The sequence below is a fragment of the Octopus sinensis genome, linkage group LG4 (assembly GCF_006345805.1).
Source record: "Octopus sinensis linkage group LG4, ASM634580v1, whole genome shotgun sequence".
NCBI lineage: Eukaryota > Metazoa > Mollusca > Cephalopoda > Octopoda > Octopodidae > Octopus > Octopus sinensis.
Genome location: NC_043000.1, coordinates 46,886,415 through 46,901,850, shown reverse-complemented (window position 1 = coordinate 46,901,850; position 15,436 = coordinate 46,886,415).

Sequence of the window (15,436 nt, the reverse complement as noted above, 5' to 3'; positions counted from 1 at the left end):
TACATGTGTGCGCATGTGTTGCTATACTTTAGGGGATAGAATCATATTTGAATGTTTCTCAGGTAATGGCAACAATGAACTGTTTGGATGTGATTATTTTGGTGCATTCTTTGTTGATATATTTGTAAGCAAAGTTCTGAGTGTGCATGCATATTTTAGTCTCTAAAATGTGTGTGTGTGTGTGAGTTAGTTTTCTGCAAGTATCTTGGGAGCATACAGTTGTATTGTATATAAAAGATGCATTTATAGTTTTGAAATTACACTAATCATTTCAATTAACAAAAACAATAAAAACCAATCAGATTGTTTAAATGCTCAACATTAGAATTATTTGAACTCAACTGATATTGAGAAGAAAGTGTCAATTTAAGCCAAAAGGAAAACTTTCATTACTTCCTGTGAGGTGAAAAATACTATGAAATTCTAGGAAAGAGATTTTTAGTTCCACAAATGACATTGTGAGTGATAAATATTTATTTGCTGAATCAGAATCATTCAAAGATACTCAGATACAAATCTAAATCTTTGAAAATATTTTATATTAGATTTGCTCACATAAACGTCTTTTTCATCACTGGATATCTTTGAAGACTAGAAAATAGATTTTGTTGCAAAGCTAAGAAATTATTGTATTCCGTCATCTTGTCTAAACTAAATAATGTAATCAGCAGGTAATACTGAAATTTGATAAAGAAATTTGAAGAACTTCTGAGAAGCTCTCTATCATTGACTAAACTAATCAGCGTAAGACTTTGTGAAGATTTTAGTTCACTGGAAATATTGCTCTGAGGACTTTTCACTTAATTCAAGACTAAATCTACAAATGCAAGCATCCGATTGCTATATTCTAACCATCTTTTACTCATTGAATTCTGATTAATAAATTTTCAAGACTTGATAAAGAAGATATTGTTTGGGAAGGTGCTGTTTTGTGAATCTTTCATTATCATTTAATGTAAAGGTGGTGGTTTCATGAGAACTTACCACCAAAATTACAGCTGTTGTAAGTTCTAAACAAACTGTGTCAGTGATCTGGTATTGATTTCTTGTCAAAACCATCTTAGTTGTATTGCACTAATGCAATTTATAACAGTATGAGCATCAGAAAATTCCTATTTCCAGTTTCTAAATCTAGTACTTCAAGCTTGTATCAGAAATCCTTTATCATTTGTCCAGAATTTGCAGTGATGAAAATGCAGAAACAATAGAGCACTAGATTGAATGCTTAGTGGTATTTAGTTTATCCTTCTAAACTCTGAACTAAAATCCACAAGGATTTAAACTTAGAGCTTACAAGCTTTAGAGTTTTCAGTTTAGACATAGCTTGGCATCTCTCTCAAATTGATAAATAAATACCAAATATATAGCATGATTGATTGAATTCCACTGACTATATACATTTCCTTACAAAAGTGTGGTTTTATGGCTAAGTAAAATAAGTTATTATCTGATGGGCATAAGTAAATTTTATTAGTAATTTTCATGATGTTGTCAATGTCGTTAATGATGAGAATGATGGGAAAGACGATGATGATGATGATGGTGATGGTGGTGGTAGTTTTGGTGAAAGCAACCGTGATAGAAGCAACAGTGGTAATGTTTTCAGCGAGGAGCCTGAAACTCGTAACAGAATGTAAGTAATAAGGTGTACTTTCAGGAAGATGTGACTTCTATTTCTAGCAAACAAATCAATAACGCAGAGGCTTCTTCTTGTACATTCCAGTAATGGTTGATAAAAACAGAAAAGACTAAAGGGTCCTTTCAGCGTTACATACTTTCCCTTTATTCCTCAACCAGCTAGCAGGATACATTAGGTGCATTTTATTATGAAACAAGCATACAACATATGACAAAATGGTCTTCACTGCTCAATGGCATCATTGTTTGTTCTGGATGATGGCATCAGTAGAGTGAATAGGGAAAAACCAAAAAAAAAGCAGTTGCAAAGGAACTAGGGTAACATTGAAAAAAGTAATGCTTGAAGTAGGGGGTGGGAGAACATGGTGATAGGGAGACAATAATGAAGTGAAGGATGACAGAAATGGTAGAGGGTTACTGAGAGTGAAATACTAATGGAAGCTACATGTCTGCTGGCAAGAGATGGTGGAGGGAGGGAGAAAATGGAGGTGGGGTGAAGGAGAGGAAAGGGAGAGAGGTGGGGAGAGAGTACTGGATAGTTTTAGGAGTGGTTAAAGGCAAAAGAATTGGTTAGATGTCAACAATGAGTGATATGTGAAGGAGAGAAAGGGAATTGGTAGCTTAATGTAGAAGAGGAGTGATGATTCTTTGTGGAAAAAAGAGAGAGAGAGAGTGAGAGTGTGTGTTTGTGTGTATGTGTGTACCTCTGTGTGTGTGTATGCCTCTGTGTGAGTATGTGTGTGTGTGTGACTGGTAATAAAGAGTAGAAAGGGAAAGGTGTACTGGATGCCACCAGTGATACAAGTATCCAGGAAGATGTCCTGTGAGTCATGCTAACATTGTTGTTGTTTACGTGTGTGCTCCAGCTCAAGTTGTTATAAATTTGATAAATGCCAAAACATGAAAATCTTGACCCTTAATTCAATCTATAATTTCTTCTGATTAGTAGAAAATATATATACAGGCGCAGGAGTGGCCGTGTGGTAAGTAGCTTGCTTACCAACCACATGGTTCTAGGTTCATTCCCACTGCATGGCACCTTGGGCAAGTGTCTTCTACTATAACCTCAGGCCAACCAAAGCCTTGTGAATGGATTTGGTAGACGGAGACTGAAAGAAGCCCGTTGTATATATATATGTATGTGTGTGTATATGTTTTTGTGTCTGTGTTTCTCCCCCCAACATTGCTTGACAACCGATGCTGGTGTATATACATCCCTATAACTTAGCGGTTCAGCATAAGAGACTGATAGAATAAGTACTAGGCTTACAAAGAATAAGTCCTGGGGTCGATTTGCCCAACAAAAGGTGGTGCTCCAGCATGGCCACAGTCAAATGACTGAAACAAGTAAAAGAGTAAAGGATTTTCATAAGTTACTGTAATATATTTTGTATTTATTTTATATTGAAGTGTAAAATTTCTGTCTTCCACACATAAGGTTTGTCTTTTCAGGTGCTAATGCCACTTAAAAAGCATCTGTGTCAGTGCTGCTTTAATGCACTCATGATAATGACACGTAAAATGCACCCAACACATTCTGTTAAGTAGTTGATGTTAGGAAAGGGCATCCAGCTATAGAAACCATGCCACAACAGATAGTTGTAGTCCAGACAGCTCTCTGCCAGCCAGTTTCACGTCAAATCATCCAACCCATGCCAGTATGGTGAGCAGATGTTGATGATGATGATGGTGATGATGATAATGAAGATGAAGATGAGGATGATTGAAGTTATTGAAAATCTGAGTTGTTGGTCACAGGTTTTGTAACAGATGAGCCATGTAATGATGGCATTTCTGATGGTGAAGATGACTAAGGTGTGCTGACTCAATACACAACCAATATCACAAGAGACTTCATTTGTAAAACACTGCACCTTTGATTTTCTCACTGACAATTGTCTCCTGCACCAATATACGTCAAGGAACATTCCAGATCTGGAAGAAAGGGTAGTGTCCATGGTCTTTGTAAACCCTTCCAGACCAATGAGATCAATGTTATTTATGTTCTTTTTGCAGTAATGCAAATAGGAGGTTTGTGGCTTAGTGGTTAGGGTAGTCGACTCATGATCGTAAGATTGTGGTTTTGATTCCTGAATCTAGGCAATGCATTGTGTTCTTGAGCAAGATACTTCATTTCACATTGCTCCAGTCTACTTAGCTGGCAAAAATGAGTAATCTTATGATGGACCACCATCCCATTCCATCCAGGTACTCTCTCTTACTCTTTTACTCTTTTACTTGTTTCAGTCATTTGACAGTGGCCATGCTGGAGCACCGCCTTTACTCGAGCAGATCGACCCCAGGACATATTCTTTGTAAGCCTGGTACTTATTCTATCGGTCTCTTTTGCCAAACCACTAAGTTATGGGTATGTAAACATACCACCATCGGTTGTCAAGCAATGTTAGGGGGACAAACACAGACACACAAACACACACATTTATATATACATATACATATATACGATGGATTTCTTTCAGTTTCTGTCTACCAAATCCACTCACAAGGCTTTGGTCGGCCTGAAGCTATAGTAGAAGACACTTGCCCAAAGTGCCATGCAGTGGGACTGAACTCGGAACCATGTGGTTGGTAAGCTACTTACCACACAGCCACTCCTGGGAAATTATATGCCATGGAAACTGAGAAACTAGCCATTATGAGTCAACATGATTCAAGAGGGTACCTGGGTAGGTGGTGGTAATATTCCAGAAAGAAAGGTAAGTATCAGTTACACACTGGGGGTCAATGTAATCGACTTAATACCTATGTTTGTCGCCTCTGTGTTTAGCCCCTTGTGGATAGTAAAGAAATAGGATATAGCAAGATGTGGGACAGGACTGGAAACAACAAGCTGATAAGAGGAGTTGAGGCAAATAGCCTGGAAATGCCTGGGTTGAGGTGACATGAACCTTTCTAGTTACAAAGAACAGAAGCTATTAAAATATCTATAGATAAGACAGAGTCAGAAGACAACATGGTGTGAATCAAATGTAGAAGCATGTCTGAGAGTAAAATTATGCTAATCAGTATGGAGGCAGTCTTTTTGGATACATTCTGAGATGTCTAAATATTTTGCTACAACTCTGTTCCAGATGTGTGAACGATATTGTATCAGAGGCCTCACCTAAGCTTTGGAGAGGGTTTATAATTGTGGGAAACTGAAGAGAATAGCTAATTGTTGGAATGCAGTCCTAGAGATATTAAAGATGTGATCCTCAGCCACAACAAGACATAATATTTGGAACAATTGTGAGTTTCCATTCATGAGCTGGTCGTGATTACACACACACACACACATTAATCTCTTTTTATAGACCTTATAACAATTAGAAATTCAAATACATGATTTATTCAAGTTTTAAGTTATACAGTTTGGGAAGTTAATAGCAATGGAAAGATGATAAAGAAGAAGAAGAAGAAGAAGAAGAAGAAGAAGAAGAAGAAGAAGAAGAAGAAGAAGAAGAAGAAGAAGAATACCTAGTTGAGCTCCAAATAGAATGCCCGGTAGAGATCCTACAAAAAGTTTACCTCTTATGGACAGCAAGGACTATCAGGAAGGTTCGAAGCACTTGAAAAACAACTGTAAACTTGTGGATAGCTAAGGTCACAGGTAGTAACTTGCTACTCACATAATCCCTGCCAGGAATAAGACCGAACATGATCTAAATTAAAATAATCTTTTCTACTCTAGTCACAAGGCCTGAAATTGTTGGGGAGGGGCCAGTCAATTAGATCGACCCCAGTACACAACTGGTACTTAATTTATCAACCCAGAAAGGACAAAGTGCAAAGTCGACCTTGGCAGAATTTGAACTCAGAACATATAGATAGATGAATTTTGTAAAGACAGACGAAATACCACTAAGCATTTCGCCCGGCATGCTAAAGTTTCTGCCAGCTCGCCACCTTCTCAAACTAAAATAAGGATGATAATAATAAGGCTAGTAGTATAATAATAAATTTCTGCATAGTCTCAAGTTACTAATTTCCACTTACAAAGTAACTTGTCCAAGGTGCCATGCAATAAGATCAAACATACTATATCTCCACCATAACTGGAACAGAATTGTCAAAATCAGTTAAACCCATACACAAATTATCTTCTGATATCTAGCCAGTGCTGGATTAACCACTAAACAAAATAAGCACATGATTAGGACTTATAGGGAAGTAGGGGGCACCACAGAAATGTTAAATGGTTTACAACACAAAAGAAATCACTTTAAACCTGCTGAAATAATATTCAGAATGCCTTTATCTCTACTAAGTATAGATGCAGATGTGTTACCTAAGATTAATTTTGAGGATTTTGACGTTCTAATTCAAAAAAGTAGGAGGAAACTTTTCGAATATAAGTGGAAATATACAAAAGTAAACAACATTTTCCTTTTTACTGTTTTGTTTCATTCTGAAAAATAAAAATTTGTTATTGTTTATATTTTGAATTACATGATCTTTTATAGGGGTACCAAAATCTTTTAAGTGCTTAGGGCCTCGATGGATCTTAATCCGACCCTCTACCCAGCTTTATTATTTTGCATTCTGTGTTGCCACCTAATCATTCCCAGGTCAGCTCTACCTTCTTTCCTTCCGAGATCAATAAAATATAAGTTAATCAAATCAACTTCTTTCTTGTACAAAACTTGTGACCTTGTGCATAGTTAAGAAATATTCATTATTGGTAATGCATATATATTTTTTGCTATCTATAAATATATATCTACATATATCTCTGTCAAGCACAAAAAATTTAAACAAACCTACTTAGAAATATCTATGACCTTGTGTCAGAGATCCTTATGTATAATTAACTATTTATAGGTAAGTGCAATTCATTTTCTAATATCTCAGCAAAAGAAATAACTTAAGAAAAAATATATAGAAATGATAAAATATATATCACATGTTTGGTTTGTGTAATAAGTTATAATAAGGAAATAGTTTCCAGATATCCAATATAAATGTATTAAATCCATCCAGCTGTTGAAATGTATAACTAAATTTTCTTCCAATATCTCGCATTAATGAAAGCAAATCCATTTGCTTCAGATGAAGCAAGGTTAATATGCTGATATAAATATTGGCAAAACTGCTATAAAATAATGGGCTGATTTTATTCAATATTTTCTCTTCAAATGTTCTTTCTCAAAAATGCTGAAAAATACACACACCCACATGCACGCAGCACATACACACTCACATGCAAACACACACATGCATGCACACACACAATCACATGTACATCTATGTACACACATACACAGATAAACAAATAAACAAACACACACACACACACACACACAAACTTGTTAGAATTTATACTAATCACAGATGCATACACACATAAACAAATCATTTAAGAGTTAAAATGTGCAATTCGAGAAGTCCATAATAATAATACTAATAATAATAATGATGATACTAATATTGAAAATAAGAATAATAATAATAACAAAAATAATGATGAATAATAATAATAATAATAATAATAATAATAATAATAATAATAATAATAATAGTAATAATAATAATGATAATAATAATTAATGTTGTTGTTCCTGAGCTAATTAATCCTAAATTACCTCAAGCATTTTAGTTAATGGACTGCAATAGGTTAATGCTTGATATTTCCAATATCATTTATAAATCAAACTCATTCATACACATATTTCCACTCATTAACTCATACACAGGTGCTTACACACCTATAAGCACAAGTATGCACTAATAATGTAATTTAAGAAAATTTAATTTACATACGCATACATCTATCTTTCTGGTTATCTATGTATCTATTGATCTAGCAATCTATCTACCTATCTACCTAACCACCTTCTTACCTTTGTACCTATACAGACACATATACAAATGTTTTAGACATATATTCATATACACACACAAATAGATACACACCTGCACATATAAATAAATATATATACATTCATATTTATATGTATATGTATATATATGTGTGTGTGTATATATATATACATATATATTTATATACAGAGAGAGAGAGAGAGAGAGAGAGAGAGAGAGAGAAATGGATAGATACATACATATATACGTACATACATGCATACATACATACATACATACATACATACATAGACAGACAGGTAGACAGAGGTAGATGTAGATATAGATATGGATACACAAAATATAAACAGATGCATGCACATGTGAGAACATGAGGGAAAAACAAGGTAAAAAAATTGTACTTGAATATCAAAGTAGAGGCAAATATAGTGTTTTATTGTAGCTGAAAAGGTTCACAAATATATCATTGCTTACTAATACAATGTGAGATGAGTTGGAAGCAATGGAACTGGAAAATACCCCTAAATACAATGTAAAGTATCTAGCAGCTACCCACTTAATAGCAATTTCTCAATAAAAAAAGTAATCTATAGAGCTAAAGTTTAGGTGGTTAATAGTGCTATATATTAAACATATCAGAACCACAGAAGCACGATGGGATCCTACTGGTACAGAGAATGTTTTAAATAACCAGAGACTAGATCCTCAGTGAGTTTATCCAAACATATATGGCAACTGAAAGATGTTGGTACAACCCCTTTCAAAATTGATTGGTTGACCTTAGAGACAACAAATCCATACAAATATGAGTCTTACCACCATTTCATGAAGTGTGCATTATGTTTGGGAGAGAATCCTTTATCCTGCTTCTGGACAATCTAAATTGTTTCAATTTTGCAGACATTCTTCCAAATTTGGTTTTCAGTCTCTACACTTGCACCAAACCATTGATGCTCATCACTATTTCTCCCAACCACATATTGTAACAGATTTTAAAATTATTCTGAGTATGAAGGCAGCGAGCTGGCAGAATCATTAGCATGCTGGATGAAAAGCTTCACAGCAGTTTGTCTTTATGTTCTGAGTTCAAATTCTACTGAGGTCGACTTTACCTTTCATCATTTTGGGGCCAAAAAGTTTAAGTACCAATGAAACACTGGAGTTGATGTAATTGACTAGTCCCTTCCCACAAAATTTCAGGCTTTGTGCCTATTGTAGAAAGGATCATTATTCTGAATATGTTCGTGATAGTCATACTTTTAATTGACTCCTTATAATCATCGCATTTAAGTCTCAGACAATATTTTTTAGGGTTTTTATATAGCTTTTCATCGTTAATGTTTTAGGTTATACATATGGTTTGTTTACTTAGAAGAGTTTTAATTATTAGTCCTATTCGAAATTATTGTGCCAACTTTGATTATTTTCCTTGTTCTCATATACTGTTTATCCACAATTTGTTTTCATTAACCACTTAAGTAAAATACATCTTTAGAGCACTTTATATAATTTCTCTATCTAATGTATACTTTCTAATTGCTTCTAGTTCCCTCTTATCTTATGTATAAATACCTATATCTATACTGAATACAAGCAGTCAATGTAACTAATAGTGTGTTAGGTCTTAGTACACATATTCTTTTCCAACATTACATTTTCATCTTTCTCCTCTTTCCTTTCTTTTACCCTATTTGCTGAAAAAGTATTTCCATTTTCTACTTCTGACTTTAGGAATCGTACCACACAAGAGATAAAATAAAAACAATTAATGGCACATTTTACATACAAAGTAAAATAAAATAGACAATGGCACAGGTGTGACTGTGTGGTAAGAAGCTTGCTTCACAACCACATGGTTGGTTCCAGGTTCAGTCCCACAGTGTGGCACATTTGACAAGTGCCTTCTACTATAGCCTCGGGCTGACCAAAGCCTTGTGAGTGGATTTGGTAGACAGAAACTGAAAGAACCCTATTATATACATATATATGTAACTCCACGTGGACTGTTTGTGATTTTCCTCCTCTGTCTTTCTTTTCTTTTGGTCTTTCCTATGTCTCCTGTTTCCAAAGAAGAGCTTTGCTCAAAATGTAAAACAACCATGCTTTCCTTCCTTCTCTGAGCGTCTTATTAATACTTTACATGTACTATGTTCTTGTGTTGTTTTTTCTTGCTTTTTTTCTTCACTTTTTTATTAACTATGTATATATACGTGTGTGTGTGTGTATGTATATATATATATATATATATGTATATATATATATATGTATATATACTCTTTTTCTTTTTACTCTTTTACTTGTTTCAGTCATTTAACTGTGACCATGCTGGAGCACTGCCTTTAGTCGAGCAAATCGACCCCGGGACTTATTCTTTGTAAGCCCAGTACTTATTCTATCAGTCTCTTTTGCCGAACCGCTAAGTGACAGGGACGTAAACACACCAGCATCGGTTGTCAAGCAATGCTAGGGAGACAAACACAGACACACAAACACACACACATACATATATATATGTACATATATATGACAGGCTTCTTTCAGTTTCCGTCTACCAAATCCACTCACAAGGCATTGGTCGGCCTGGGGCTATAGCAGAAGACACTTGCCCAAGATGCCACGCAGTGGGACTGAACCCGGAACCATGTGGTTGTTTAGCAAGCTACTTACCACACAGCCACATATATATATGTATATATATATATATATATTATATATATATATATATATTATATATATATAAATACATATATATAAGTATGTAAATACATACATATATATATTTATATATATGTATGTATGCATAAACATCTATGTGTGTGTGTCTTTGTATCTGTGTTTGTCCCCACCACTGCTTGAGAACTGGTGTTGGTGTGTTTGATTCCCATAACTTGGTGGTTTGGCAAAAGAGACCCATAGAATAAGTGCCTGGCTTAAAAAATATAAGTACTGGGTCGATTCATTCAACTAAAACTTCAAGGTGGTGCCCCAGCATGGTCACAGTCGATCAACTAAAACAAGTAAGAGATAAATGATAATGGTTTAATGTTAAAAGGGTAGAAAATAATGTTGAAGACCATTATTTACCTTTTATTATAATATTTGTGTATAACAAAATAAATAATAACTTGACTTTTAAAACTTCAAGCATTAGTAAGGATTTGATTTTATAAAGCCCATAAATTTTAAAATATATGTCATACCTAGATACCCTTGGCAGCACACTGTTTAAAAGCCGAGCTCTAGGTTGTCTCTATTCCTAGGATTTAGAAATGAATGCCAGGTTCTTTGGGAATATTATAAGTTCCTTTCAAGTGTTGGATCTCATGGAAGCAAAGTGGCTGAGTTCCTTTCAAGCATTGGACCTCACAGAGGCAAAGTGGTCAAGTTCCTTTCAAGCACTGGACTTCACAGAGACAAAGTGGCGGAGTCCTTTTGAAGTATTGGGCCTCACAGAAGCAATGATCAAGACATTCGGCATTATGCTGTGCATAAGAAGAAAGCATATCAAGCCAAGGAAAATCGCTGTCATGACAGATATCAGTATCATGCAAAGGGTACCCAGAGTGATTGGCATTAGGAAGGGCATCCAGCCATAGAAAACCATGCCAAATCAAACTGAAGTCTGGTGCAGCCTTCCAGCTTACCAGCCCTGGACAAACCGTCCAACCTATGCTAGCATGGACAATGGACATTAAATGACAACAACAACAACGACGATGATGATGATGATGATTGCATGTCATCCTATCTTAGGGTTGGTATGTCTATTATCAATCTACTTAATGCCATGAATTAAGTTCTGGCTTTTAAAAGCTGGTTTCAAATTTTAGAGGCATTGTTATACCTTATTTAGAACTAATTAGACTGAAATGAACCAGTAACAGCATAGTGTCTTGGTCATGAACATAACTCAATATCTGTAATAGGAGATGAAGCGTAGGCCTTATCTTAGTTACTCAACCAACTGAAAATCTTGATATCTGGGTATGTAAAGAGTAAATAGTTCTTAGGTGTTCCTCTGAAACATAATTTTCTGCTTTTAGTCAAGAATCTCTATCTAATTAAGCATAAATTTTGTCTCGTAATTCAATTAACAAACATTTTAGGATGACAATTTTATAGATTGGCATAAGCAACAAATTTACATTGTCGATTGAATTACTCCTTGTATTTCTCTGGTATTTATTTAATCAATGGCTAGAAGGACAAATTGAAGTCTACACTAACTTGTTTTAAACTCAGAACATAAAGAGAGAATACAAAATAATGTTAGTTGTCAACATTGTTCATGTTGTTGATGAAATTATTGTCTGACCTCAGGTCAGCTCTGAGTGAGCAATCATGATTAAATGCAGTCTAACCATACACAAACCCAACCCAGTTTTTCTTTTTCTTTTTGTTTCTCAGATATAGTATATCTATGACTGCATTATAGGAGGTATAATTTTCTTAAAGATAATAGACCATAATTTGAGAAATATTTAGTTGCTATTTCCAGTATGTCAAAGAGCAGCAAAAAGGTTTCCATATTGATTTGTAATACTGCTGGTTGTAGTTATTTAAACCACAACTCATTTCTGATAAAGCAAGCATAATCAAAAGCTTCCCAACCAAGCCCATACTTTCTTTAATTCTCTTTTTGAAGATATCATCTAATAAGAACTATATTATCTTGCATGTACTTGCTCTTTATTAAGGCAGAAGAGTATGATTTAAGTAATACTTAGCTGCTGTTTTTATCAGGGAAAGTGACTGCATTAAAGACTCACAGCAAATAAATTATCCTTTCTGCCATTCAACAATCATTTGTAATTTAGAAACGTAATGACTAAGGAATTATAAAAAAGCTGATTTCTCACATTCAGACGACAATATTTGATGTTTAACAATTGCTTTTTTGAGCTTGAAATTATCATAGTTGTCTGGTGAATAAGTTTACATTATCCAGTCAGTTTTCTCCTTTTTGCTTGATATTTTTCTTTCCTTTTTTGCAGTTTGTCATTTAAAAGAAGCTCTAAGGTTTCTTTCAGCTAAAATGAAGCAAATAATTAAGTAAACCAAAATAACAACAAAAACGCTACTACTGCTGCAGTTGTTAGTACTACTACTGCTGCTGCTACTGCTGCTGCTACTGCTGCTGCTACTGCTGCAGCTGCTGCTACTACTACTACTACTACTACTAACAACAGCAACAACAACAATAATCCTTTCTATTATGGGCACAAGGCCTGAAATTTTGGTAGGAGCGGGGCTAATTGATTATGCTGACTCCAGTGCATAACTGGTACTTATTTCATTGATGCCGAAAGGATGAAAGGCAAAGTTAACCTCAGTAAAATGCTGTTAAGTATTATGCCCACCATGTTAATGTTTTTGGGAGCTTTCTGCCTTCATAATAATAATAACAATAATAATCGTTTCTACTAAAAGCACAAAGCCTGAAATTTGGTGGGGATGGGACTAGTTGATTACATCAACCCCAGTGTTTCACTGGTACTTAATTTATCAACCCAGACAGGATGAAAGGCAAAGTTGACCTCGGCAGAATTTAAACTCAGAACGTAGCAACAGGCGAAATACCACTAGGCATTTTGCCCAGCATACTAATGATTTTGCAGCACACCACCTTTATAATAATAATGATGATGATGATGATGATGATAAATGCTGTAATAGCAACATGTGATTCAATGGTAACACAGTATGATAACAATTGTAGTGTGGAAGGTGTTTATAAGCCATTTAAGAAACACACGAAAACCATTAGATTCACTTCAACATTTAAATTTAATCTGCCAAAATAATTTTGTCACTTTGAGACCTGTTCACTGACAAAATTCCGTGCTGCAGAATTTCGTCAGTGAACAGGCCGTGGGTCTCAAAGCTACGAAAATATTTTGACAGATTAAATTTAAATGCTGAAGAGAATCTAACAGTTTTTGTGTGTTTCTTAAATGGCTTATAAACACCTTCCTCACTACAATTGTTCTCCTTCCAGCAGATCTCAGATCAAGTCACTTGCTATTTAAGTACATTGTAGTATGATAGAATTATAGAAAAGAAAAAAGAATTTAAAAAATAACCACATTAACAAATAAAGCCAAGAAGAATGGTAACAATGATGCAATTTAAGGCAGTGAGCTGGCAGAAACGTTAGCATGCTGAGCAAAATGCCTAGTGGTATTTCATCTGTCTTTATGTTCTGAGTTCAAATTCTGCCAAAGCTGACTTCACCGTTCATCCTTTCGGGGTCGATAAATTAGGAACCAGTTGCATACTGGGGCCAATCTAATCAACTGGCCCCCACTACCCAAAATTTTGGGGCCTTGATGCAATTTGATTAGAAGCCACATATATGCAAATGACATAATACATCATGATATAACTTAGCTTTGGTGCACATAATAACCTGTAAAGGGAGCACATTGCATCCTATTGTTAAAGGCAAAAACACAACAAAAAGCAAGGAAAATAAAACTTACATTTTATTAGTAGTTATCTGATCAAACAAAACCTGAATTCTGTGCCAATCACCATTTTGTTTTAGTTAAAGGCTAGCATAAATAGCTTCAGGTCTTAAGTATAGCTAAGCAGTGTAACTCCTGACATGATAAAGCTTGTTAAAACATTTTGTTGCCTGTTTCTCTCTTTCTCTCTCTCACTTTCTACCTATCTATATATATGTGTGTGTGAGTGTATGTATGTATATATATATATATATATAATATATATATATATATATATATATATATATGTATATATATATTATAGGCGAAGGAGCGGGTTACCAGCCATATGGTTCTGGGTTCAGTCCCACTGCGTGGCATCTTGGGCAAGTGTCTTCTGCTATAGCCTCGGGCTGACCAAAGCCTTGTGAGTGGATTTGGTAGACACAAACTGAAAGAAGCCCATCGTATATATGTATATATATATATATATATGCATGTGTGTGTATATGTTTGTGTGTCTGTGTTTGTCCCCCCAACATCGCTTGACAACTGTTGCTGGTGTGTTTACATCCCCGTAACTTAGTCCTGGGGTTGATTTTCTCGACTAAAAGGCAGTGCTCCAGCATGGCCACAGTCAAATAACTGAAACAATTAAAAGAGAGTAAAAGAGAGTATATATATATATATATATATATATATATATATATATACTCTTGCGATTCCTTTTTTTAGGGAGAAAATACCACAATCACATGTCAGACCCGACACAACACAAAATTTTAATGAACACACAAAAAATATAGACCCAAAGATCATAGATTTGTCAAACAGAGACCTCAACAAGGATGAGATGAACCTCCTATTAAAAGGTTTCAAGTTTACCCCAACACCCACCCCTAATCTCATTGAACTGAAATCTGATATTGAACATTTTAACATCTGCCTTCAACATAGAATTCTTAAGCAATAAGAATATAAATGATGAATCACTAGTCAGAAATGAATCCCATTTCCCCCTCTACAAAGGAAATGATAAATATTTAGAGGCATATCTAGACACAATTTCAAAATTTCCCCTAAATACCCACAGATGCAAACAAAACCTTTGTGAAGAAGAAGAGGAAGCCTTACTAACATGGAAGAATGACAACTCAGTCATCCTAAAAGAAGCCGATAAAGGAAGAGTGATAGTAATCATGGACAAGGACTACTATGAAAATAAAATATTGGAAATTTTAACAGATCAAACCTAATACAAGGAAGAACCAAGACGCCTAGAAAAAACAATAATGAATAAAATCAGATGACTAATCAATGAATTCCAAGATTCCTTCACAGACAAGGAGAAAGAATATAAATTCAACTCTGTAATCAAAGGGAGCAATTTCTACAGATTACCCAAAATCCACAGAGCTCCAAAATTCAAAGTGCCATAAATAAGCAGAAGAACCAATACATAAAAATACTAAGGCCTGCTGACCTCAAACTAAGACCAATAGTTGCTGGACCTCAAGCACCAACACAAAAAC